Source organism: Nomascus leucogenys, chromosome 4 (genome assembly GCF_006542625.1).
Source record: "Nomascus leucogenys isolate Asia chromosome 4, Asia_NLE_v1, whole genome shotgun sequence".
NCBI classification, from domain to species: domain Eukaryota; kingdom Metazoa; phylum Chordata; class Mammalia; order Primates; family Hylobatidae; genus Nomascus; species Nomascus leucogenys.
The window spans coordinates 8,364,709-8,392,460 of record NC_044384.1 but is presented as its reverse complement, the minus strand read 5'-3'; the positions used below and the strand labels follow the sequence as shown (position 1 = coordinate 8,392,460).

Genomic DNA, 27,752 nt, shown 5'->3' with positions numbered 1-27,752 from the left:
GGAAGTAAAACACTGCTCAGCAAATGCAAAAGAATTGAAATAATAAGTCTTTTGGACCGTAGTGCAATCAAAATAGAAATCAAGACTAAGAAATTTGTTCAAAACCATACAATTACATGGAAAGTGAATAACCTGTTCCTGAATGACTTTTGAGTAAATAATGAAATTAAGGTAGAAATCAAGTTTTTTGAAATGAATGAGAACAAAGATACAGTGTACCAGAATCTTTGGGAAGCAGCTAAGGCAGTGTTAACAGGGAAATTTATAGCACTATATGCCCACATCAAAAAGTTAGAAAGATCTCAAGTTAACAACATAACTCACAACTAAAAGAACTGAAGAACTCAGAGCAAACAAACCCTGAAGCTAGCAGCAGACAAAAAATAACCAAAATCAGAGCTTAACTGAAGGAGACAGAGACACGAAAAACTATTCAAAAGACCAATAAATCCAGGAGCTGGTATTTTGATAAAATTAATAAAATAGATAGATCACTAGCTAGACTAATAAAGAAGAAAAGAGAGAAGATTCAAATAAACACAATCAGTAATGATAAGAGGGCTATTACCATTGACACCACAGAAATACAAACAACCATCGAATATGATGAACATCTCTGTGCACATAAACTAGAAAATCTAGAAGAAATGCATAAGTTCCTGGACACATATACCCTCCCAAGTCTGAACCAGGAAGAAATCGAATCCCTGAACAGACCAATAATGAGTTCTGATACCAAGGCAGTAATAAATAGCCTACCAACCAAAAAAAGCCCATTACCAGTCAGATTTATGGCTGAATTCTACCAGATGTACAAAAAAGAGTTGGTACCATTCCTAATGAAACTATTCCAAAAAATTGAGGAGGAGGAGGGACTCCTCCCTAACTCATTCTACGAGGCCAGCCTCATCCTGATACCAAAACCTGGCAGAGATACAACAACAAAAAAAAGAAATTTCAGGCTAATATCTCCTGTAAACATTGAGGCAAAAATTCTCAAGAAAACACTGGCAAACAATCCATCAGCACATGAAAAAGCTTATCCACCATGATCAAGTAGGCTTCATGCCCAGAATACAAGTTTGGCTCAACAGATGCAAATCAATAAATGTGATTCATCACATAAACAGAACTAAAGATAAAAACCACAGATGCAGGAGGCTGTCAATAAAATTCAACAAACCTTCATGTTAAAAACTCTCAAACTAGGCTTTGAAGAAATATACATCAAAATAATAAGACCCACCTATGACAAACCCACAGCCAACATTATGGGCAAAAGCTGGAAGCATTCCCCTTGAAAACCAGCACAAGACAAGGGTGCCCTCTGTCACGATTCCTATTCAACATAGTATTGAAATTCTGGCCCGGGCAATCAGGCAAGATAAAGAAATAAAGTGCATTCAATTCTGAAAAGAGGAAGTCAAACTATCCATGTTTGCAGATGACATGATCCTATATCTAGAAAACCCCTAATCTTAGCCCAAAGCTTCTTAGGCTCATAAACAACTTCAGCAAAGTCTCATGATACAAAATCAATGTGCAAAAATCACTAGCATGTCTATATACCAACAATGGTCAAGCAAAGAGCCAAATCAAGAATGAACTCCCATTCACAGCTGCCACAAAAAGAATAAAATATCTAGGAATACAGCTAACTAGGCAGGTGAAAAATCTCTACAAGCAGAACTACAAACCACTTCTCAAAGAAATCAGAGATGACACAAACATATGGAGAAACATTACATGCTCATGCATAGGAAGAATCAATATTGTGAAAAAGGCCATAATGCCTAAAGCAATTTATAGATTCAATGCTATTACCATTAAACTACCATTTACATTCTTCACAGAACTAGAAAAAAAAATTTAAAATTCATATGGAACCAAAAAAGAGCCCGAATAGCCAAGACAATCCTAAACAAAAAGAATAAAGCTGAAGGCATCACACTACCTGACTTCAAACTATACTACAGGACTACAGTAACTAAAACAGTGTGGTACTGAAACAATAACAGACACATAGAACAATGGAAAAGAATAGAGAACCTGGAAATAAGACTGAATACCCACAACTCTCTGATCTTTGACAAACTTGACAAAAACAAGCAATAGGGAAAGGATTTCCTACTCAATAAATGGTGCTGGGATAACTGGCTATGCAGAAGGTTAAAACTGGACTCCTTCCTTACACCATATACAAAAATTAACTCAGGGTGGATTTAATACTTAAATGTAAAACCAGAAGTATAAAAACCCTGGAAGATAACCCAGGCAATATCATTCAGGACATAGGCATAGGTGAAGATTTCATAGCATATTTTTCTAAGTCATTTTGATTGAAATAAAAATGAAGATTTTAGGGTGAGTGAAAACAAGAAAAAGTATGGGAAAAAAAGTAAATTTATCTATACTAAAATGAAATCCCCAAATGCCTCAATTTTAAATCACTATTGACTTATTCACAGTGAAAACTACCTTAATTCAACCTATACCTTTAAAATGGTGTGCTACTAGAGATACATTTTTTAATAAGAAGACAGGCAAGGAACTGCTTTGTGAGAATTATTTAAGTGATACACATGCTTCTAATGCTTTTAAGAATATTCACCTCCCCCAAAAAGAATATCATGAATAAATATCTTCCCATCCATGATATAATTATGTAAACTGTGAATCACAAGTTAAGCAATCTTATTTTAATCATTTTAATTATATTTGATTTTATATTTAAATTTTAATATTGACATATTTTATAAAGTTACTTACATTTAAAATTTAATTGCCCAGATATATAATGATCTGCCACTACAGCAGTAGCTATTAGTGTGTTGGGGTAATTCCATGGTTGATTCATTTTACTTTTGCAGCTGAAAAAACCTCATGCTGAGCAGAGAGGCATCTAATTTGCTCATCATCCATGCTGGAAGCTTTTTTCCTCTATTAGCTTTGACCTTTGTGACCTAAAAAAAGTGGTAATATTTTACAGTTAATAACACAAAAGAAGAGAATAACTGAAAATAAAATATGTGAGTATGAAATTCATTTTCAACCCTGATTTTAAAAATTAATTCAACTCTAGAATTGATAGATTTGCTTGATCAATTACTGTCAATCTGTAGTGGGTAGAAAATTCTGAGCCTCTTGTATAGAAGGATTTTTCAGCATACTTATTAGCAGCAATGTTTAACAAAGAAGGAAAATTAAACTTCAATGATGACTTTATGCTTTAGATTTTTATAACACAAAATATGTGCATAGATTTTTATTTCAATCAAATTCAAGATTTACAGCTATATTATTTATCATCAAGTGAAACATTCAGAAAGATGAATTCCTAACAGCTAGGGACATACCTCTATGAAACGCTTCCCTCACTTGCTATCTAAAATATGTTTCCTATTTCTACATCAATTCCCATATCTATGTTATTTCTTTACCTTTCTTTTCAGTTTCATTGAGAGAAAAAAGTGAAATAAAGGAATAGAATAATCCAGATAAGTAGAAAAAGATTACAATCTACTGTCAAGGAATCAACCTTATCCATTGATTATAATGTAATTATTCCTTCTTTCCATGCATCTTATCCATGAATATTATTTAATCTAATCTTTTGAAAGTGATTTCCTCTAAAGAGACTAAATTACTACTGTATAGTTATATAAAGAGTTCAAAGAGCCACTGAAAGTTGGAATAGAAAGGAGTTATTTGGTAGAGGAAAAAAACTAAATTAAGTTTAACTTGCATTTTAATTTGTCATTAACAGTGCTGAAAACACCTACAGCAAACCAAATTCATGCTTTTGTGTCTGAATTATGTAATTTTAACTTCTAAATTATGTAGCCTATATGAAAGAGTTCTACTTATGTCTTTCATAATTATCATAATAAACTACCCAATCAAGTGTTTGTGGTTTTATGTGTTATGTAAGTTGGATACTGTGAAAATAAGCCAGTGATCAAATTTCATACTTACTGTTATAAATTAAACATTCTATGTACTTTTAATAATATATTGTATAAATATACAGTCTCCCATCAGTCAGTATTTATGTCAATAGCTACATTTATATTTTAAAAACTCTTTGCCTATATCTTTGTACCATTTCACAAGTATTTTTGAAGTATAAATTTCTAAAAAGAAAAAGAAATGGTAGTTATAAATAATTCATAATTCTGAATTTTAAATATATTATTAAAATATTCTAGAAAAAGTTCTTACCAATTTGCATAAAATCATCAAGAGTGAAATAAAGTTTTGTTATATGTTTTCATATTACCTGTTTACCAATCTAACGGGGCAAAATTTTAAATCATCATCATCTGCTTTTGGCTATGATATATTTACTTCCAGAAGATTAATACCCCTCTGCAAACATGTTAAAAAGTAGAAAATAAGGATATAAGTGCATTAAAAGTATCAAATAAAATGTTATTTTACTACATTAAAGAACTGTTTAGTTAACCAGAACTTTAGATACCAGAATCCTGAAGAAACCATGAGAGCAGAGAAAGCAGTAAAGCTTTCTGGAGGAAAGTAAGCTCATTTAGAACCCCCTACAAAGTTTCAAATACCTGCTATTCATTAAAAATGACAACTATCGGCCAGGCGCGGTGGCTCATGCCTGTAATCCCAGCACTTTGGGAGCCCGAGGCGGGTGGATCACGAGGTCGGGAGATGGAGACCATCCTGGCTAACACGGTGAAACCCCGTCTCTACTAAAAATACAAAAAATTAGCAGGGCGTGGTGGTGGGTGCCTGTAGTCCCAGCTCCTCAGGAGGCTGAGGCAGGAGAATAGCGGGAACCCGGGAGGCGGAGTTTGCAGTGAGCCGAGATCGTGCCATTGCACTCCAGCCTGGGGGACAGAGTGAGACTCCGTCTCAAAAAAAAAAAATAAAAAAAATAAAAAAATAAAAAAATAAAAATGACAACTATCAAATACTTGGTATCCATTAAAAAATTACAAGGTAGGGAAATATACATGACCAAATGAGGGAAAACTATGAAAAAAAAAATGAAAAACAAACTACAAAAAAACCTGACATTAGAAAAGGACCCAAGGAGATTTTGGTATTGGCTCTGTTATCAGACAAAGATCTTAAAATACAATGCTATTATCTTCAATAGGAATGAGACTAATAAGGTGGAAGACAAGGTCAAGACAAAATCTCTAAAATAAGTGTTCAAAAAAGATGATTAAAAAAACAAGATAAAAAAAGCAAGAAATTCAAGTAGAAATGGAGAGAATTAATAGAAAATAGTAATATCTGCAGAATCAATGCCTGAGAATTTATAAAATAGATATAGGCAACAAATCATGTATGCAAAATATCTGCAAATCTAAGCAGTATACATGCAAATAAAGCTACATGAAAGCGTATCACACTATGCTGAAAAAAAACCACAAAAATACTTAAAAAGCAATCTAATATTAAAAAGCATATTTATGTCTTTTTAAACAATAAAAACAATAACAATGATACCTGAATTTTTAAAGGAGCAGTAGAAGCCAGAAGACAATAATATAACTGATGTTTTAAAAGGATGAAAGAAAATAACTGTCAAACTATAAGTATATACCAGCAAATATATCCATAAAAATAAATACATATAACAGTTCATTGATGATGTATAAAATAAACATTATAACTTTTGTTTTACTTTTGTGACAAATTTTTTTAACCATGTGCCTAAAACCAGATTTAAGAATTAACTTACCCATTGGACATTTATGCCTTTAAGTGAACGGTACAAACACTTTCACCTATGTCCTATATCTTGTAAGCTACAGGCTTCACAGTCTGGAAAGAATAAAAATAAACTGTCTCTGCTTACTTTTAGAATTTATAAGTCTTTGAATATGTTAAATGGAATTGCTGTTAAAATTACTGTGAATAATAGCAACTCCTACTCCTAAATAAGATGTATTTTGTGAAATCTGAATGTTTTAATTATTTTGACATCTAGTGATATTTTATGCAGTAAACTAGAAAAAATTTTAAAATGAGTACTTTGTCCATTAAATTAGTCCTTTATTTAAAGCCATAAACTCATGGATTTATTGTTAGATAACTCAGTCTGACAAGTACAAAGAGACTGTAAACTATTGAACCTTGACAAATATCTAGGGAAAAATACTGAGTAAAGATGTCAAAAGGTTTCCTGAAAATTATTTTTTGTTTACAGTCAGGGGAAACATACATTTTGTACTTTCCATTTTCTGTTTCTTCCAGGGATAAAATATTTAGTGTTAGCAGTGTAAATTCTATTCTTAGAGAGCTGGAGCTAACATGACTCAAATGGTTTAGAGCTCCAAATACTTCAGGGTATGCATAAAGGGAATTGTTTGGAGTAGTTTTCCTCTCTGTTGTAAAATGGTATTATTATGTACTTGAAAAGTTATCCAAAATGACAAATAATTTTGAGAAGAAAAATTTCAAATTGATTTGAAAACTAGAAATAGCTAATAACTTCTCTACTGTAAAATTAACATGAATTATTATATTGATTAATGCATTCACTATTTCATGTCTGAAATGAAGTCATGGAGCACTCCAGAGTAAGCACTAAGCTATAAACTGGTGATAGAGTATTAATACAATTGACACATCTCTGCACTCATACAAATTACAGCGTAAGATGAGAAGTGGAAAAATTATTAGAAGACATGGTTAGGTATAGTGTGCTATGCAAACATGGAGAGAGTTTCTAACACTAAATTAGCCATAAGGAAGGATTAAGAATTTCAGGTAGAAGGGACAAGGTCAATCCTCAAGGCCTTGACATGTTAAGGACTTAAAAATATAATCGGCATGGAAAATTAACAGTGAGTCAGGACCAGAGCTAGTGGAAAGGTAGTCGTGAAGGCCATAGTATCTCATGTCACAAAACTTGGGATATTTTTTCGGAATAACAGGAGACCACTGAAGAGTTTAACCATTGCTAGTTTTTGATGATTGTATATTTCAGGCAGGTACCATAGTGGCATGTGAGGGACAGATTAAAAAATTATCAGGGCTAAGGGACAAAGGAATCTGCTAGGCTGAGACCAGGATTAGGAAAAAATACGATATTAGGTAGTTTTAATGGGGATGGAGAGAGGAGAATGAATATGAGAAACTTAAAAGAATGGTCATGATTTTATAATTAATGTGATTATTTTATTAATGTGAACTGTCTAACTCTCTGCAGTGAAAACTGTTGAAAACGGGCTGATCTGTCTTTGCTCTGTATCCATCCCATGACGCTGGAAGAGTGCTGAGTTCATAACTAATCAATGAATGTATTTTTTAAACTGGTGACATTCATACTTCTAAAAATAATTCCAATTTATGTGAGATTTGAGGAGTATATGTGCAGGTTTGTTACATTAATGTATTGCAAGATAGTGAAGTTTGGAATATCAATGGCTCTGTCACCCATGTTGTGAGTATAGTACCCAATAATCAGTTTTTCAACCCTTGACCCCTTCCCTTTCTCCCCTTCTGGTAGTCCCCGGTGTTTATTGTTTCCATCATTAGGTCCATGAGTTCCCAATGTTCAGCTTCCACTTACAAGTGAGGACATGCAGTATTGGTTTATCTGTTCTGTGTTAACTCACAGCACGAGTATATCTTCTTTTGAGAAGTGTCTCCTCATGTATTTTGCCCATTTTTATTGGGATTATTTGTTTTTGGCTGGCTGAATTGTTTAAGTTCTTTATAGATATTAGACCTTTATTGGAATGCATAGTTTGCAAATATTTTCTCCCATTCTCTTGGTTGTCTGTTTGTTGACAGTTTCTTTTGCTGTGCAGAAGCACTTAAGTTTAATTAGGTCTCATTTTTCAATTTTTGTTTTTGTTGTAAGTGCTTTTGAGGACTTAATAATGCATTCTTTTCCATGATTGATGTCTAGAATGGTGTTTGCTATGTATTCTTCGATAATTCTTACATTTTGAGGTCTGACATTTAAATCATTAATCCATCTTGAGTTAATTTTTGTATATGGTAAAAGATAAGGGTTTAGTTTCATTCTTCTGCATATGGTTAGCTAGATATTCCAGCATCATTTATTGAATAGAGAGTCCATTCCCCATTATTTAATTTTGTCAGCTTTGTCGAAGATAAAATGGCTGTTCCTGTGTGACTTTATTTGTGAATTCTCTATTCTGTTCCACCTGTCTATGTGTTTGTTTTTGTACCAGTACCATGTTGTTTTGTTACTGTAGCCTTATAGTATAGTTTGAAGTCAGGTAATGTAATGTCTCTAGCTTTGCCCTTTTGCTTAATATTGATTTGGCTATTCAGGATCTTTTTTTGGTCCTACCTAATTTTAGAATAATTTATTTTAAGTCTGTGAAAAAATGATGTTGGTAGTTTGATAGGAATAGTATTGAGTCTGTAGATTGTTTTGGACAGTATGACCATTTTAACAATATTTATTCCTTCAATCCATGAGCATAGAATGTTTTTCCATTTCCTTATGTCATCTACGTTTCTTCCAGCAGTGTTTTCTTGCTTATATTTCTTGTAGAGCTCTATCACAATCTTGGTTAAATATATTGCTAAGTATTTTTTTTTTACTGTAAATAGAATTACATTCTTGATTTGGCTCATAGTTTAAATGTTATTTGTCTATAGAAATGCTACTTAATTTTTGCATATTGATTTTATATCCTCAAACTTCAGTGAAGTTGTTTATCAGTTCCAGGAGCCTTTTGGTAGAGTCTTTAGTGTTTTCTAGGTATAGAATCATATCATCAGTGAAGAGAGATTGCTTGATTTCTTTTCCTACTTGGATGCCTTTTTGTGTCTTTCTCTTGCTTGATTGCTCTGGCCAGGACCCTCTGAATGTATTTATTTATTTATTTATTCTTTCTTTGAGACAGTTTCACTCTTGTCTCCCAGGCTGGAGTGCAGTGGAGTGACCTCGGCTCACTGCAACCTCCACCTCCTGGGTTCAAGTGATTCTCTTGCCTCGGCCTCCAGAGTAGCTGGGATTACAGACACTCACCACCATGCCTGGCTAATTTTTTGTGTTTTTAGCAGAGACAGGGTTTCATGATGTTGGCCAGGCTGGTCTCGAACTTCTGACCTCAGGTGATCCACCCGCCTCGGCCTCCCAGAGTGCTGGGATTACAGGTGTGAGCCACAGCACCTGGCCTCGGCATGTATTTTTAATGAATGTAGAAGGGAGAGATGAAGAGGATAACAATCAGACCAAGATTCTTAATCGGATAACTGTTTAGATGGTGTCGCCATTTACTAACACAGAGGGATCGGGCGGAGAAACTAAATGTGGGAATATATAAAGATCTCGTTTTTGGTGTTTTTAGTTTGAGATATGTTTAAGCTGTTCTAATGGAAGTATTCAGTAACCAGCTGCATAAATAAGTCTTAAACCTTTAGGAAACAAATTGGAGCTGACATGTACATGACGTAGACGAAGCCATAGAAAATTAAGTGATCTAACCAAGAGAGTACAGAGAATGACTTAAAAAGGAGAAATTAGAACTCAGCAGAAAATCAACAATTGGGACATACTTAAAAAGGAAAGTAAGCTAAAAATAAGAGGTTGAGGGGAGGGAATTAATGGCTAGGGAGCTATGAGGAGAACTAAAACATCATAGTATTCATTCAACTTATTTTTATGAAATACTTGGCAATTGCTAAATGCTAGATATTATCCTAGGTCCTGGTAATATGGCAGAGAACAATAGCTTACTTCCTTCATGATATTTACATTCTAGTGGAGGAAAACAGGCGGCAAACAATATAAATGTAAAGACATGCTACACAAGTAATAAATAAGCTGGAGCATGATGAAGGCAGTAAGTAAAGACAATGCTGATGTGTGTAGGCCTTTGTTATTTTATAGAAAATACCCTGAGGAGGTCTATTTAGAGATGTGACTTTTGAACAGGAACATAAATGAAACAAGGTAGAAAGCTATGTATCTGTCTGGGTGGAAAAACATTCCAGACAGAATAAAAGCTAGTGCAAAGAGAAATAGGAAAGAAAATATTTACCATATTCTAGGCATATCAAGCAGGCTGGTATAGCTAGAGTGGAGGAGGCAGATGGGAGATAAAATCAAGTGGTTACAAAGATGGGGAAAGAACATCAAAAAATTTTTAGGCCATTGTAAATACCTTTAACTCAGAGGCATGAGAAGCCATTGGAATATTTTTTAGCAGAAAAATGACAGGATCTTATATTTAGAAAAATCTGTGATTCTTGTGTTGAATATAGATGGAAGAAAGGCAAGGTTAGAAGCATAAAGACCCGTTAAGAAGCTATTACAACAGGCCAACTAATGCATATTAGTGACGTGAACCAAGGTTATCATGGTGTAAGTTTTGAGCAGTTCTGATGTTCTGAATACCATGTGGCAACTGAGACACCAGGATTTTTTTGCTGGATCTGTTACTGGGTGAAAGAAAAAGAGAATATTGGAGTAATTCCAAAACATTTTCCCAGAGCAAATGGAAGAACAAATTTGCCGTATATGCAATAAGTAAGATTAACAGCAGAAGAGTGGAAATAATTAATCAAATTTGTATTTTCAGTATGTTAAATTTAAAACATGTATTAAAAATACAAGGACAGAAATCTTGTAGACATCTAGAATTTAGAGGAACGTCAGAGTTAGTGATATAAAGTTGAAAAGCATCATACATATCCTGCAGACATCTAGAATTTAGAGGAAAGTCAGAGTTGGGGATATAAATTTGAAAATCATTATACAAAGCAAAGAATATGCCCTGGAAATTATTTTTAAAAACTGTGTTTCACACTGGAATATTCAACTGAGTCAAATCTGGCAGATACATAAAATAAGATGAGGACGAAATATTAACCAAGGGATTCATATATTGAGGGTTACTGGTGTTGGTAGCAGGACATCGCTGCTGCCCTGCCTTTATATCCAGAGATGCATTTAACTCGCTTGCATGTGCATCCACCTTTGTCCATTCTGCTACTACCGTCTCACACCTGCAGTCTTCTGAAGAGTATTAGCCCCTACCGTGGAGTGATGGGTTTCTTCCCCTTTAAATTAGACAGACCTGTCATCCATTCTGACTCATATCATGGTGCATTGACCAAGGGTGTAAAACCTCTGGGGAATCATCCAAAATGATAACCAAAAATACTAATCTCTTTAATGCCTCCACTAAATCGTGGAAAGAATGAGATATATCTTCAAAGTTCTAATGAAGTACTAATGTGTTTAAAGCTCTAATGTATCTAAAGCTCATGATAAGATATAAACATTTTACCAACCAATAAAGATAAATTAGCAATATTTCTATTTTCTGAATAAGTTCTGTGTACATTAAGTTAAATGAGTGCTTCTAAGTATAAGAATAAATGGAAAGTTAATGATAATGTTATGGTTCTTTATAAAACCTTTTGCATATACTTATCAGAAAGTGAAAAAATATACCTTAATAAAAACTAAGTAACAAATTATATCACAAATAAGATGCTTTAAAATACTTTGCTTTCAATAACATTGAAGAACCAGTTAACAGATCCACCAGCAAAAGATATCACTAGACAATTTTTGGCATAAACTAGAAATAATTTTTATAATAAAGTTATATTGCTTTAGAATAGTCCTTCAATTTTCATACAATTATTTATTTAAATAAGTTTTCTAAACTCTCAAAACAATATAAAATATTAGAAATAGAATTGATGCTAAGATCTGTCTCATTTACTTGGTAATGAACAAAATGAGAAAAAATCCATCTGTGTTATTGAGATGTGTTTCAAAAAATTTTGTTTATGTTTTATAATTATTTTTAAAAATATGTATTATGTATTTGTAGAAGATACTAAATGGAAATACAAATTCAAAGACAAGAGAATGTGAGTGATGTAACAATCTAATATTAAAAGATGCTATACAGATTGGGCATCCTTCATCCAAAAATCTGAAATTCTAAATGTTCCCAAATCTGAAACTTTTTGAGCACTGACATGATGCCTAAGTTGAAAATTTTACAACTGACTTCTTGTGACAGTCTCCATCAAAAGAAAGGTGCACTACACACAATTTATTCAGCATCCTCACAGGCAAAAAACAGAAACAAAAACAGAAGAAAAGAGCCTCCCAAACTTTTTCAGCCATAATATGTCTTTTCTGTGCATATCCAGATTCCCCTACACAAACACTTCCACAAAGGGTAGTAAAATGGCATGTGTGCAGGCTGGATGGCCAAGGACAGGATCCCTGCAATGCCCCACATGAGGCCAAGACCTACCTACATGGGGCCAAGACCTACCTGCATTACTCAGTGTTTTTTTTGTTTTGTTTTTTGTTTTGTTTTGTTTTTGCTCCTTCTCTGTTCTGCAGTTCAAAGATATTTTGGAAAATGTCAAAAAGGCCTGTAGATATCCCTTGGGTAACAGTGATAAGAAAAAAGGAAGCATTTATTTTTTTTTATAGTACAGAAGGTCAAGATGCTGGAGAAACTGGGAAGCAGTGTTAAGTGTGAAATATTTTACAGAAGAATGTGCTGTTAGAAATACCATTATACATGGCCTGAAGAAACAGAATAAACTATTGAAGTTCTATGCTGAAACTGATGAAGAGAAGTTAATGAAAAATACAAAAACACTGCATAAAGCTGGAAAAGAAGATCTCGCTCATGTATTGAAAGAATCGATCCATCAACATCACAGTGACCCCGGCCACTTAATTGCATGCTGCTCATGAAACAGGCAAGGATCTATCACCATCATGATGAACTGAAAACTGAGGAAAACTGGGAGTATTTCTGCTAGTTGCAGAAATTTAAGAAAAGACATTGACATTGCATTTTCAAATATTCGTAGAGATAAAGCACCTGCAGATCATGGGGCAGCAGAGAAATTCATTGATGACCTTGCCAAGGTCATCGATAATGGAATGTGATGCAAAGACAGGTCTGGCAAAATATCACCATTTGGGTATTATTATCTCAGAAAGACACTGACTACAGCTGAGGAAACAGCCCCTATAGGAATTAAGGATGCCAAGGACAGAAATTTGTGCTGGCAATTGCTAATGCAGCAGGCATGCAGAAGTATACACTTGCTGTGGTAGGCAAAAGCTTATGTCCTCACTGTTTGCAAGGAGAGAATTTCCTACTAGCCACTGTTATGCTCTCAAAAAAATGCATGGATTACTGGGGACAACTTTTGGTCTGATTTCACAACATTTTGTACGAGCAGCTCATGCTTACTGCAGGAAAATTAGACTGAATGATGACTGTGAGATTTTGTTATTCCTTGACAACTTTTCTGCTCATCCTCCAGCTGAAATTCTCATAAAAATACTGTTTATGCTATGTGCTTTCTCCTAAATGTGACTTTATCAGTTAATCATGTGACCGGTGCATCCTTAGATCAATGAAGCATAAATATGAAAATACTTCCTTGAACAGCATGTTAGTAGCAGTCAGCAGAGGCATAGGCGTGGAAGGTTTTCAAAGGTAGTTTAGCATGCAGGTTGCCTTACATGCTGTTCCCAATGCTGGGGACAGAGTGAATAAAGACACAGGTGTGCATACCTGATCCAACTACTGGACTGTGATTATGTTCAGTGATGATGATGAACAAGGTGGTGTCAATGAGAAAAAAAATGGTCTTACCACCTTACTTATGCAAAAATTATACCTTCATAGTATGTCAGCAATCTGAAAGATGTGGATATTGAAGAAGCTTTTAACATCAATAATGAGGTTCCAGTTGTTCATTTATTGACTGATAGTGAAATAGGCTAAATTTTTCTGAACCAAGGTTGATTCTGATTATAGGTACAATAAAGATGACATTGTTAACACTTCAGAAAATGTTCCAATGGATGACATGGTGAAAGTGTGTGATGGGCTAATTGAAGGACTAGTGAAGTGTGCATATTCATAATCAAACAAGAAATCATGTCCATTAATAAAATCAAAGAGAGACTTTTAAGGAAAAATATATTGTCAATCAGGCAGATGACTCTGGAGGAAATATTCTAAGAAGCCATCCAGCAGAATGCCTCCTCATCCCTACAGGACCCACTTTTTGGTCCCTCAACTGCTGATAATGTTTACACACACATACAAACACACACACACACACACACACACATGAGTACAGTAAGCCTTTAATCAAAACATAGCATCATAGGTGGAGACTGAAAGTTTATCATTGTTCATTGCTGCTGTTGTCTAGCAGCTGATCCAGGTGTTGTGCTGTGTTGCTGAGTTACCCTTAACATATAATTTTCTCACTGTAGGTCATACTTTTTACCATTAAGTGCTCATGTGTAAACAAATGTAAGAAGAGAATTGCTTATTAGTAATATATGAATTCAGAGTCAAGAATGGTGGAAATGCTAGATGACCACAGATTGTCCACTTGGGGACATGCTTTCTGATAATTTAATGTGCACATATTTTGTTTCAGGCACAAAATTATTTAAAATATTGTAAAACATTACCTTCAGGCTATGTTTGTAAGGTATATATGAAACAAACAAATTTCATGTTTAGACCTCGGTCCCATCTCCAAGGTATCTTATTACCTGTATGCAAATACTTCAACATTGAAAAAAATCTGAAATACAAAACATTTCTATTCCAAAGCATTTTGGATAAAGGATACTCAACCTGTATAGTTGTGTGTGTGTGTGTGTGTGTGTGTGTGTGTGTGTGTGTGTGTGTATGTGTTTCTGATGGATGGTGGTGGTGACCGAATTGTTGTATGTGGAGGGTCGTTAGATAAAGTTAGAAAAATACTTCAATTGTTTTATTTAAATATGCCAATATTTATTATATTTGGTAATTATGTCATTTGATCATATGCACCTGTTTAAATGAAAAGTTTTGGTTTCTAATAAAAATATTTGAGGCTTTACATAGCATTGAAAACATTGAGTAAAAAGAGAATAAACTAACTTGAAGTCAACCCCTCTAGACTGTCATCTGAGTTGGCCAGGTTCAACACTTACTGATTCAATACTACTTGACATTTTTCTTTACACAATGACTATTTAAGACATTGACAAAATGAAATGACATAAAGACATTATTATGAGCATGTACTAAATTATAGATGTAAACAACTTTCAAGCCCCTATTGAAAGCTGTCTCTAAAAAAATATGCATGAGTCATTACCCATTTGGGTACCATGGGTTTTAGTTATTTGGCTGAAATGGGTTTTGAATTCTCATAATAGACGTTTATATTTTCCCACTAAGATTAGCAGAAGCAGGAAAATTAAGCTGCGTCTACACAATGCAAATAACCTGTTTGAATGATTGATAGTTGTATTGAACTTATAATGTATACTAACAAATAAACTAAATTTTTAAGACAATCAATTGTCTTAATAATCTTCACAATCTCCCATAAAAAAGCTTGATAGTATCATTTTAGGGTGGATTTGAAATTTCTAGTTAAATTTTTCAGCTATGAACTTTGAGGAAATTCATTAGTCTGTGTTCTAAAAATTGTACTGTATATTGTCTGTTCGAGAATTCTATAATACAATATGAGTATTTAATCAGGGCCTGAAAAATCAGACACTTATTTTTCACATTCTTGAAATTCTAATTAGTACTTGTCATTTTATTAAAAATACTATAAAATATCTACACTTGGGAAAGCTATAAAATAATTTATTATTTAAGTTTTCAGTAAGAATTTAGTGGAGAATATTTATTACTTAGTTTGTATTAAACTCTTATCTTACATCTCAGATTTCAGGGCATATTAGCAATGCCACAGCCACAGTGATTGCTGTTAAATGAAATCGATGATATTTAAACATTTTAGTTTAGCAATGGTCACTATTAGCATTGACAATGAAACTCAGATGTATAATTTATCATCTTCTGTTATAGGCACTGACCTGTATTCACGTCTTACCATGTCAAATGGAAAAATAATGATAACATTTCTTAAAGCTGAGCAACAATAGCCTTTTGTTAGGTAGCTGATGGCCAAGACGTCCAAGTCCAAAATCTCGAGTTTTATTAAAAAGCTATGAATAAGATATTCTTTAGAAAATATCTTTTCTTATGCCCCATCTGATTTCATTTTAAATCTGGTGTATCAGAAAAAAAATTGGATGAATGTTAAATGAAGAAATTATGCCTCTGCTTTCAACAATTCTGGATTTGAATGTTTAACATCACAGTTTTTAGTTTTATTAACCGTTAAATTAATATGTATATATATATATATACACACACATACACATAAGTACATACATGCATACCTCAGAGATATTGTGTATTTAGTTCCAGAAATCCACAGTGAAGTATTACAAAAAAGTGAGACTCAATTTTTTAAAATTTCTCATTGCATCTAAAAGTTACATTTGCACTATACCGTACGTTATTATATATAAAATGTGCAAGATAATTATGTTTAAAACCAAAGTTCATACCTTAATTTAAAAATACTTTATTGCTACAAAATGCTAAGGATCATTTGAGCCTCCAGCAAGTCATAATCTTTCTGCTGGTAGAAGGTCTCTGTTGATGGTTCCTGACTCATCAGGGTCAGATTGATGAAGTTTGGGGTGGGTGTGGCAAATTCTTAAAATAAGACAATGAAGTTTTCCCCTCAGATTGATTCTTTCTTTCAGAAAAGATTTCTATGCTCTTTGATAGCATTTTACCCACCATAGAACTTTTTTCAAAACTGAAGTCAATCCTCTCAAACTTGACTGCTGCTTCATCAACCAAGTTTATGTAATATTTTAAATCCCTTTTTGTCATTTGAACAATGTTCACAGCTTCTTCACCAGGAGTAGAGTCCGCTTCTAGAATCTTATTTTTTTTTCCTCACCCATAGAAACAACTTATCATTCATCCAAATTTAATTATCAGATTTCAGAAATTTAGTCACACTCCTAGTTCTTTTGCTATTTCCACCACATCTTCAGTTACTTCCTCCACTGAAGTCTTGAGTCCCTCAAAGTCATCCATGAGAGTTGGAATCAATTTCTTCCAAATGCCTATTAAAGTTGACATTTTGACTGTCTACCATAAATCATGAATGTCCTTGATGGCATCAACAGTAGTGAACCCTTTCCAGAAGGCTACTAATTTACCTTGCCCAGATCCATCAGAGGAATCACTAACTATGGTAACTATAGACTTATGAAATGTATTTTTTAAAATAAAAAGACTTAGAAGTCAAAAGTATGCCCCTGATACATTTATTGCATAATGGATGTTATATTACCAGGCATGAAAACATTAATCCTCAATGCCCATTTCCATCAGAACTCTTGGGTGACCAGGTGCATTGTCAATGAGCAATAATATTTTGAAACAAATCTGTTGGGCTTTTTAAATTCTGAGCAGTAGGTCTCTAACAGTTAGCTTAAGATATTCAGTCTACCGTGCTGTAAACTTATGTGCTGTCATCCAGGCTGTGTTCTTCCATTTATAGAGCACAGGCTGAGTAGATTTAACATGATTCTTAAGGACCCTAAAATTTTTAGAATGGTAAATAAACATTGGATTCAACGTAAAGTCACCAGATGCATTAGCCCTTAACAAGAGAGTCACGATGTCTTTTGAAGCTTTGAAGCCAGGCATTGACTTCTCCTCTCTAGCTATGGAAGTCATCTTCCATAGATGGCATCTTCTTCCAATACATGGCTATTTTGTCTGCAGTGAAAATCTGTTGCTTAATGTAGACACCTTCATCAATGGTCTTAGCTAGATCTTCTGGATAACTTGCTGTAGCTTTCACATCAGCACCTGCTGCTTCACCTTGAACTTCTATGTGTGGTGATGGCTTCTACCCTTAAACCTCATGAAGCAACCGCTGCTAGCTTCAAACTTTTCTGCAGCTTCCTCACTTCTCTCAGCTTTCGTAGAATTATAGAGGGTTAGGACCTTGCTTTGAATTAGGCATTGGCTTAATGGAATGTTGTGGCTAGTTTGATCTTCTATTCATACACAACTAAAACTTTCTCCATATCACCAATGTGGTTGTTTTGCTTTCCTATCCTTGTGTGTTCACTGGAGTGGTATTAGTAATATTATTCAAGAATTTTTCCTTTACATTCACAATTTGGCTGTTTGGCTCAAGAGGCCTAGTTTTTAGCCTATCTCAGCTTCTAACATTCCTTACTCACTAAGCCTAATCATTTCTGGCTTTAAGAAATGTGTATAAAATAGCAAAGACATAGAATTAACCCAAATGCCCATCAATGATAGACTGGATAAAGAAAAGTTGGTACATATACACCATGGAATACTATGCAGCCATAAAAAGCAATGAGATCATGTCCTTTGCAGGGACATGGATGGAACTGGAAGCCATCCTCAGCAAACTAATGCAGGAACAGAAAACCAAACACCACGTGTTCTCACTCATAAGTGGGAGCTGAACAATGAGAACACATGGACCCAGGGAGGGGAGCAACACATACTGAGGCCTGTCATTGGGGCTGGAGTGGGGAGAAAAAGAGTATCAGGAAAAATAGCTAATGCATGCTGGACTTAAGACTTAGGTGATGGGTTGATAGCTTCAGCAAACTACCATGGCACACGTTTACCTATGTAACAAACCTGCACATCCTGCACATGTATCCCAGAAATAAACTAAACAACTAAAATAATAAATGTGTATACATTTATGATGTTCAAGCATAATTTTGTTAGATGCATAGATTGAGTAGTAGTGAAATCAGAGTTTTTAGGGTATCTATTAACAAATAACATATATTGTACCCATTAATTAATCCCTCATTGTCCATTTCTAGATTTTGATTTATAATGAGATGTTCTCCTCATCCTTTCACTTGACTACTTAGGAGGCCATTGCAAATTATTAATTGGCCTAAATTCAACATTGTTGTTTCTTAGGGAATAGCAATACCTGAGGAGAGGGAGAGATGGGAGAGCAGCCACTCCATGCAGCGGTTAGAACATACACATCTATTAATAGAGTTTGCTATCTTATATGGGTGTGGTTTGTGGCAGCTCAAAATAAATGCAATAGTAACATCAAAGATCACTGATCACTGATCATCATAACAAGTATATCAATAATGAAAATGTTTGAAATATGGAGAAACACAGACACACAAACTGAGCACATGCCGTTGGAAAAATGGTGCTGATAGACTTGCTCGCTGTAGGTCTACTGGCAGCCTTCAATTTATGAAAAACATCATATCCGTAAAGTGCATTAAAGTGAAGCACAATGACAGGATCTGTGCTTGGACACATATTCTATTATATGTTCATCAACACTGCTGATGCTGCTTTAGTATCAATATTTTATTTATGGAAATAGCAGATTGTTTTCTTCTGCTAATAGTTGAACCTGACCTGAGGAATTAAATATGACGCTAAGAGATCAATCTGACTAATAAATAATTTGTTATTTTTTTTAGAAATTGTGATATTAACATATTTAGGTGAAAAAATGTATGCAGCATTCCAGTAGTTCTGTATCCTCTGGTGTTTTTTACTTACTATTTCAGCTTTTTTTTTATTCTTACGGTTTTTTTCTAAGTCAGCTTCTGCTTGCAGTTCTTGTTGATTTCTGGGTAACACAATAAAAGAAAGCAGAGTTTTAAATAATGTTTTTTGCATTTCTCATTTGTAGTATCGGTATTGCTGGACCCTTCTGTACACACTGGAATCCTGAGATACTGCAAAAGCATTCAACAACCCATGTGCTGCCAGAAAATGTAAGTCCCTTTTACATTCTTGAAAGTATGGTATTGTAAATAGTTTCACGTGAGATATTTTAAGAGGCTTTAATAGTTATGTGGTTCAGATAAGCATTGCTATAAAATTGTAATTTGCATGAATCTAATTGAATCAGAGACCTTTGACTTTTAAAACATACATTTTTATCATGAACATACTGTGTGTCAAAACCTAGGAATACAAGTGTTAAAGAGTAAAAACTGTTGTTATATAGGCACATGGCCTAGCTAAAAAAGATATCTGTAATGCACCAGTTAAATATGGCAGGCAATTTTAGAATGCTAAGTATTAAGGCAAAAATGACATGGGGTAATGGAATTGAGACTACTGTGGTCTGAAAGTTTTGTGTCCTTCTCCAAATTTATATTGGGGGTTGAAACCCTAACCTCCGAGGTAGTGCCAGGTATTAGGAGGTGGGTGGTGCCTTTGGGAGGTGATTAGATCACGAGAGGGGAGCCCTCATGACTGGAATTAGTGCTGTTATTAAAAAGGGGACTCTGAAGAGCTCCTTCAACCTCATACCTTGTAACGACATAAAGAGAAGGCGCCATCTGCAAATCAGGAATAGCCCTCCCTGGACTCTGAATCTGCTGGCTCCTTGATCTTGGACTTACCCACATCTATAAACATGAAATAAACTTCTGTTTATTAGCCACACAATTTGAGGTATTTTCTAATAGACACCCAAACTAAGACAGAGTGACTTGTGTTGGCATTGGAGTATGGTATCTCTATCTGTCTGTCTATCTGTCTGTCTGTCTATCTATCTATCTATCTATCTATCTATCTATCTATCTATCTACCTCCCTCCCTCCCTCCCTACCTACCTACCCACCTACCTACCTATGGAAATAAGTCTGTTAATATTCCTACCCTAGAGGCTTTCAATATTTTTCAGGCTTGAGTACTTTTCTAAGGGATCATAGTTAAGACCTCATAACATAATGTGTATTGTGATGTTCTTGAAAAAAAAAATCCGTGGGTGGTTTCTCAAAGTTGTAATTGAGGAGAGCTTAAGAAATGGATTACTTACGAATTTAGGATAGGGGGAAGGGGAACAATAAGGGCAAGCTAAGGACTTAAGAGAGCTCTGAACATGCTTTGTTCTGAAAGGAAAATAGCAGATAGCTAATGGCACTCAAGGCAAGCCATACTAGAGGGCATGGACCACCTGCTGGCTTTCAGTAGAATGACATAGTCATTGCCAAAATGGACCCTTAACAGAGAGCACGAGTGGTCTTAAATGTCCACACTTGTCACTCTTCCTGATCTCTAATATTATGCAATTTCCTCTCATTGACTGAAAAGCCATATATTAGCAAATACTACCCAGAGATATATATAATAACATTGTTATTCAGTTTTTTTAAAGAATGCCTTTGTTTAGCTCACCCATCATCACCAACACTCTGAATGAACATAAAAAAATTTCCATAGACCATTATTATAAAGAATTTTACAAGGACAGTGATGATTATAATATGCTAAAATATTATGAGATTGCTATTACTCATTTGAATCCCCAGGAAATACCAAATAGCCAATTTCCTTAAGATTCAGAATAAGTGACTGAGTCTTTTCTGTGAATGTTCTTTTCTTGTTTTTTGAGAGATTAAATGTTCTTCCCAGCATCCCTGAACTCATGAAACTTGCAAAGTTTGAAAACTACGTATATGAGGACTTCAAAGGCTTAAAAAAGCTGGCAAAGAAACATTTCAAACCAGCAGTTTTTCAATATTTTACAGATTATTTTGCATTAAGTAAATGGTATTAAAGTAGGAGAATGTGATTCTATAGACAGAGATATATGATCCCCAAGGCATCCCTGCACATTCCAAATACTCAACCAATTTTGCGTTTGGAAAATGGAGCAAGCGTTTTTTCTCAGGTTTAATCTGTTTCACATTGGTGAGCTGAAGAAAGCAACAAAAGGTCCACTTGACAGGTCTATTCTGCACATTCGTCATATGTCCTCATAAACCTGTGTCATTTTAAAGGTGATGCATTTTTGTTTGTTTTTAACAAGAGAATTTGAAATGCTCAGTGACAGACACTGAATATAAGAATGTCAAACACCACAGATCTAAAAAATGTACATTGTAAAAATAAGTAGGCACAAAAATTAAAACATATAAAATGCAATAATTTTGTCATTTTTTAGAAAAAATGTTGTATTTACTCCATATGCTTTCTCGTTTTCTAAGATCTTAAATTACAAGGTTCTTAAACAGTAAGTTATCTAATATGCCAAACCTATGCACCTTATTTGAGCATTAATTTTAACATTTAAAGTAACAACAAATAAAGTCACCGTTTAAATAATGCCTCATGTAAGTCTATACAAACCTGAGACATTCCTGAGAACCAGCAAACAAGTGTGTGTTTATAAAAAATTAACATCTTTCAGTGCCAGATTATTATTTTTTCTATTTGAGTAATAAAAAGCTTATATTTGAAAATTGAAACAATAAAGATGAAACGATTTATGTATATTATTCATTTCATTTATGAAATTCAATTAAGTACATACTTTACCAAAATGTTAAGTTCTTTTTCACCATATTAATTTATCAAAAAATTAAAATATCCATTTCCTCCAAAGACTCTTCCAATTCCACTGGAAAATATCTGTGCTAAAACAACCCTATTCATAGAAAAATATTATTCCTCTATGATTGAGGTTAAGGTACAAATGGAGTCATTTATAGACTATGGATCACTTCACAAAGTGTTGGCTGCTCTATCCTTCAAACCACATGGCTGTGAAGTTTTGGTTTTTACAACTTTTATTTTCCAAAGCTTTGTGAATAACTGGGTATAACTTAACAAGCATAAATTCATATAACAAAAATTCATGATTATTTCATTAGGCTGGAAGAATATAAAATATACTTTCAATATCTTACATATATTGTTATGATGAATATAGATTACTTATACATATTGAAATATAGATATACATAAATACAGATACAGAAGTGTACACACGTATAAATATAGACATACGGGTACACATGTATACCTGTATATATTACAAGTAGAGCGTATACAATAGTCCCCCTAATCTGTGGAGGATGCCTTCCAAACCCCTGATGTCTGAAACGGCAGATTGTACTTGAAACTGTCAAACTGTGGATTAGGAGGGACTACTGTACGTGTATATATATACACACATATACACACACACACACATATATATATACACACAAAAAACAAGTGGTGTATATTGTGTGTGTGTGTGTGTGTGCATGTGCATATGTGTACATGGGCAAAGGAGGATAGATTGCAGGCATGTGATGATGCTAACTCATAGGTGTAGAAAGGAGAACACGATTAAAATACCATTACATTGGAAGCATTGAGGAGCTTTATAAAGACCTCTCAGATAAACACGTATTTTTGCAAATGCTATATAAAATATGTATACACTTATTTTCCCATATTTATGCAGTGTCTACTATTCATGAGGCAAGATAAACACATGAGATCTTAATTTTGTGTCCTCCAAAAACTGACACTGAGCTTTTTTTTTTTTTTTTTTTGAGATGGAGTCTTGCTCTGTCGCCCAGTCTGGACTGCAGTGGCGTGATCTCGGCTCACTGCAAGCTCCGCCTCCCAGGTTCACGCCATTCTCCTGCCTCAGCCTCCCGAGTAGCTGGGACTGCAGGCGCCACCACGCCTGGCTAATTTTTTTGTATTTTTTAATAGAGACGGGGTTTCACCTTGTTAGCCAGGATGGTCTCGATCTCCTGACCTCGTGATCCGCCTGCCTCAACCTCTCTAAGTGCTGGGATTACAGGCTTGAGCCACCGCGCCCGGCCAACACTGAGCTTTTGATTAGTCTGTCTGGGAGGGTGATATAGTTTAGATATTTGTCCCCACCCAAATTTCAGGTTGAGTTTTAATCCCCAGTATTGGAGATGGGGCCTGGTGGGAGGTGTTTTGGTCGTGAGGATGAGTCCCCCATGGCTTGGTGCTGTCCTTGCAATAGTAAAAGAGTTCATACGAGATCTGGTTGTTTAAGTTTGTGGCATCTCCCTCTTAACTCACTCTTTCCCCTGTTCCTACCATGTGACATGCCTGCCCCTGCTTCACCTTCCACCATGAGTATAAGCTCCATGAGTACCTCCCAGAAGATGAGTAGATGCCAGTGCCATGCTTATTTAGTTTGCAGAACTGTAAGCCAACTAAGCCTTTTTTCTAAATAAAAATTACTCAGTCTCTGATATTTCTTTATAGAAGTGAAAGAATGGTCTAATACAGGAAATTGGTACCAAGGAGTGGAGCATTGCTATAAAGATACCTGACAATGTGGAAGCAGCATTGGAACTGGGTCATAGGCAGAGGTTGGTAGAGGTTGAGGAACTCAGAAGGAAACAGAAAGATGATGGAATGTTTGCAACTTCTTAGAGACTCGTTAAATGGTGGTGACCTAAATGTTGATAGTGGTAATAACAATAAAGTCCAGGCTGATGAGTTCTCAGATGGAAATGAGGAACTTATTCGGGACTGGAGCAAAGTCACATGTGTTGTGCCTTAGCAAAGAGCTTGGCTGCATTGTGTCCATGCCCCCAGAGATCTGTAGAATTTTGAACTTTAGAATAAACGACTTAAGGTATTTGGCAGAAAATATTTATAAGCAGCAAAGCATTCAAGATATGCCTTGGCTGTTTCTAACATCCTAAACTCAGGTGCAAGAACAAAGAAAATGACTTAAAATTTGAACTTATATTTAAAGGGGTGGCAGAGCATACAAGTTTGAAAATCTGCAAGCTGCCCATGTGGCAGAGAAAGAAAAAGCACTATCAGGAGAAGAATCCAAGCAGGCTGTGGAGCAACCACTTGCTTGAAAGATTTACATAATGAAAAGGGACCCAAGTGCTAATAGCCAAGATCATGGGGAAAAGGCCTTCAAGGTGTTTAAGAAATCTTCTAGGCATCTCCTCTCATCACAGACCCAGAGGCACAGGGGTACTGAATGGTTTCAGGGGCCCAGGGCACCACTGTCCTGTGTCACCTCACAGTAGTGTTGTTTTACTGTGAGGCTGCTCCTCACCTCCAGGCCATTCCAGCTCCAGACTCAACTCTGAGGACCCCAAATACAGCTTGGGCTGCCACTTCAGAGGGTGCAAGCTATAAGCCTTGATGACTTTCACATGGTGGTTAGTCTGCAGGTGAGAGAGTGCATGAGTGAAGCCTGTGGGTGAGCAGTGTGTAGGAGTAAAGGAAGCTTGACAGCCCCCACCTAGATATCAGTGGATGGATGGGAAAGTCTGGGTGCCCAAGCAGAAGTCTGCTGCAGGGGTGGAACCCTCACAGAAAACTTGCATTAGGGCAGCATGGGGAGCAAATGTGGGATTGGAGCCCTCACACTGAATCCCCACTGGGACACTCCCTAGTGAAGCTTTGGGGATGGGGCCACTGTCCTCTGGACCCCAGAATGGTAGATCCACTGGCAGCCTGTACCCTGCACCAGGAAGAGCCCAAGGCATTCAGCTCCAACCTGTGAGAGCAGCTGCAGGGATTGTAGCCGGCAAAGACACAGAGGCAAAGCTTCCCAAGGTTTTGGAAGCCAATCTCTTGAACTAGTGTGTCCTGGATGTGGGACATGGGGTAATATAAGAATATTTTGGAGCTTTAAGCTTTAATGATGCCCCACTGGGTTTTGAACTTGCATGAGACTGATAGCCCCTTTCTTTTGCTAATTTCTCACTTTTCGAATGGGAATGTTTACCCAATGCCTACATTCCCATCCATTGTATATTGGAAATTAATAGCTTGGCTTTTTTTTTTTTTTTTTTTTTTGTAGGCTCATAGGTGGAAGGGACTTGCCTTGGCTCACATGAGACATTTGAGTTAATGCTGGAATGAATTAAGACTTTGGGGGACTGTTTGAAAAGACATGATTGGTATTTTGAAATGAGACAAGCATATGAGATGTGGGGGACAAGGGTTTGGATATTTGTCCCCACAGAAATCTGAAGTTGAAATATAATCCCCAGTGTTGGAAGCGGGGCCTGATCGGGGGTGTTTTGGTTGTGAAAACAGATCCCTCATGGCTTGGTGCTGTCCTTGCAGTAGAAAGTTCATGCAAGTTCTGTTTGTTTAAGTGTGTGGCACCCCCCTACCCTCTCTCTTGCTCCTGCTCCCGCAATGTGAGATGTCTGCTCCTGCTTCACACTCCGCAACAAGTACAAGCTCCTTGAGGCTTCCCCAGAAGCGAAGCGGATGTTGTGCTATACTTGTACAGCCTACTGAACCAGGAATGAATTAAGCTCTTTTCTTTCCTTTTGTTTTTTTTGGGGGGGATGGAGGTGCATGTGGGTTGAGGCGGAATCTCACTCTGTCGCCCAGGCTGGAGCGCAATGGCATGATCTCGGCTCACTTCAACCTTCACCTCCTGGTTTAAGTGATTCTCTTGCCTCAGCCTCCCGAGTAGCTGGGACTACAGATACACACCACCACACTCGGCTTATTTTTGTATTTTTTTTAGTAGAGACATGGTTGTACCACGTTGGCCAGGCTGATATCGAACTCTTGACCTCTGGTGATCCGCCCGTCTCGGCCTCCCAAAGTGTTGGGATTACAGGTGTTACAGGTGTGAGCCACTGCACCCAGCCAACTCTTTTCTTTATAAATTACCCAGTCTGAGGTATTCCTTTATGGCAATGCAAGAATGGCCTAATACAGAGGGGCAGGAAGACCGGTAATGAGGTGGGGAAGTGACACAGGGAAGATGCATTAAATGGAGTGTTATGAAGCCAAGCACCACTGGGGATATCTGGAACTTAATGTTGTGAGGGAATTCTGAGACTCGTCTAAAACAGATGTCTCTGAATGATTTAATTCAAGGAGCAAGAAGCCTAGGGTATTTATACATCAGCTTCCTAGAGTTACCATTTGAAGACAGCTCCCAGGGTACATTAGCTTCCTGGCATTTCTGCCCGTGATACTCATGGGGGAAAAAAAGCAGCTTTCATGACAGTCACAGAAACACAGAGAAAAACAGCCGAAAGTCTGGGAATCACTTTGCTACCTCCAAGGGAAATGCCGGGGCCCTGATCACTTCTGTAATCATTCACAGACACATTTATGTATATGTCAAAAGCCAAGTGTCTGTGTTCGAACATTCATTTATATGTAAATGATAAATATATTTACATCTGTATATTGACAAAGCATGACAACAAATATCTCATGTAAGTGATTTTTTGGGGCAATAGAACAAATTTGTTTCTGATAAAATGTGGTATAGAATGTTATGCATTATTAAAATGTTAACATAAAAAAGTACTGGGATTGACTTTGAAAAAAAAAATGACAGCTAAAATGAACACAGTTTCCTTTTGTCTCAAAGGAAATGATGCTCTGTGGAATTTCAGTATGCAACTATTCAATTTTAGAAACTTTATCACAAAAGGCAAAATCGTTTTGGAGAATATGTACACACTTCATCTGTGACTTCTGAATATTACTAATGAGCAACAAATGGTGTTTTTAAAGTTCTTTTAAGGAGAAAGGAGTCAAATGTATGATTTTACAAAATTGCAATTTCTTATTCTAAGTTTTATGGAAAACTAGCAGTGGTATAATTCATGAAAGAAAGGAAGAAAAAAATTCCTATATTCTCTACAAGCTGTTTTTCTATTTTTTTAAGAGAAAATAGAGAAATATTAATCTCTTCGCTATAGAGCTGTAAAAGGTATTCCTTAGGAGGAATAATTCATGCAAAGAAAATCGTTTACTCTCTGACTTATATACATTTTCCAAAAGTACATTTTTTCCTCAAAATAAGAGTCAGTGTCTCGTCAAACCATTTGATTCCCTACCTTCTCAAGATACATACTTATATATGTTTATAAATAAATCTCTACCAGTATGCACAATTTTAGAAATTATATTTAGAAATTCTAACATTGACAACTTTTGATAGCAATTACTTGATTGAACATTGACCAGTATTGAGAATACTGTTATATTTTAAAGATCTATAAAGAAGTGAAAATGTGCACACATTCCTCTAAAAATAGAAATTCATATAAGTTG

General features: G+C 35.5%; 1 long non-coding RNA gene across 1 annotated transcript in view; it reads right to left on the bottom strand.

The window, feature by feature from the left end:
• Positions 1-20,326, bottom strand: part of LOC101178129 — a 29,186-nt gene extending 8,860 nt beyond the window's left edge. Inside the window, exons 1-3 of the long non-coding RNA XR_178107.3 lie at positions 20,229-20,326; positions 5,720-5,802; positions 2,770-2,963 (exon numbers count right to left, since the gene is read on the bottom strand). This is a non-coding gene — a long non-coding RNA (uncharacterized LOC101178129). The remainder of the gene's footprint in view (positions 1-2,769; positions 2,964-5,719; positions 5,803-20,228) is intronic.
• Positions 20,327-27,752: the final 7,426 nt, after the last annotated feature.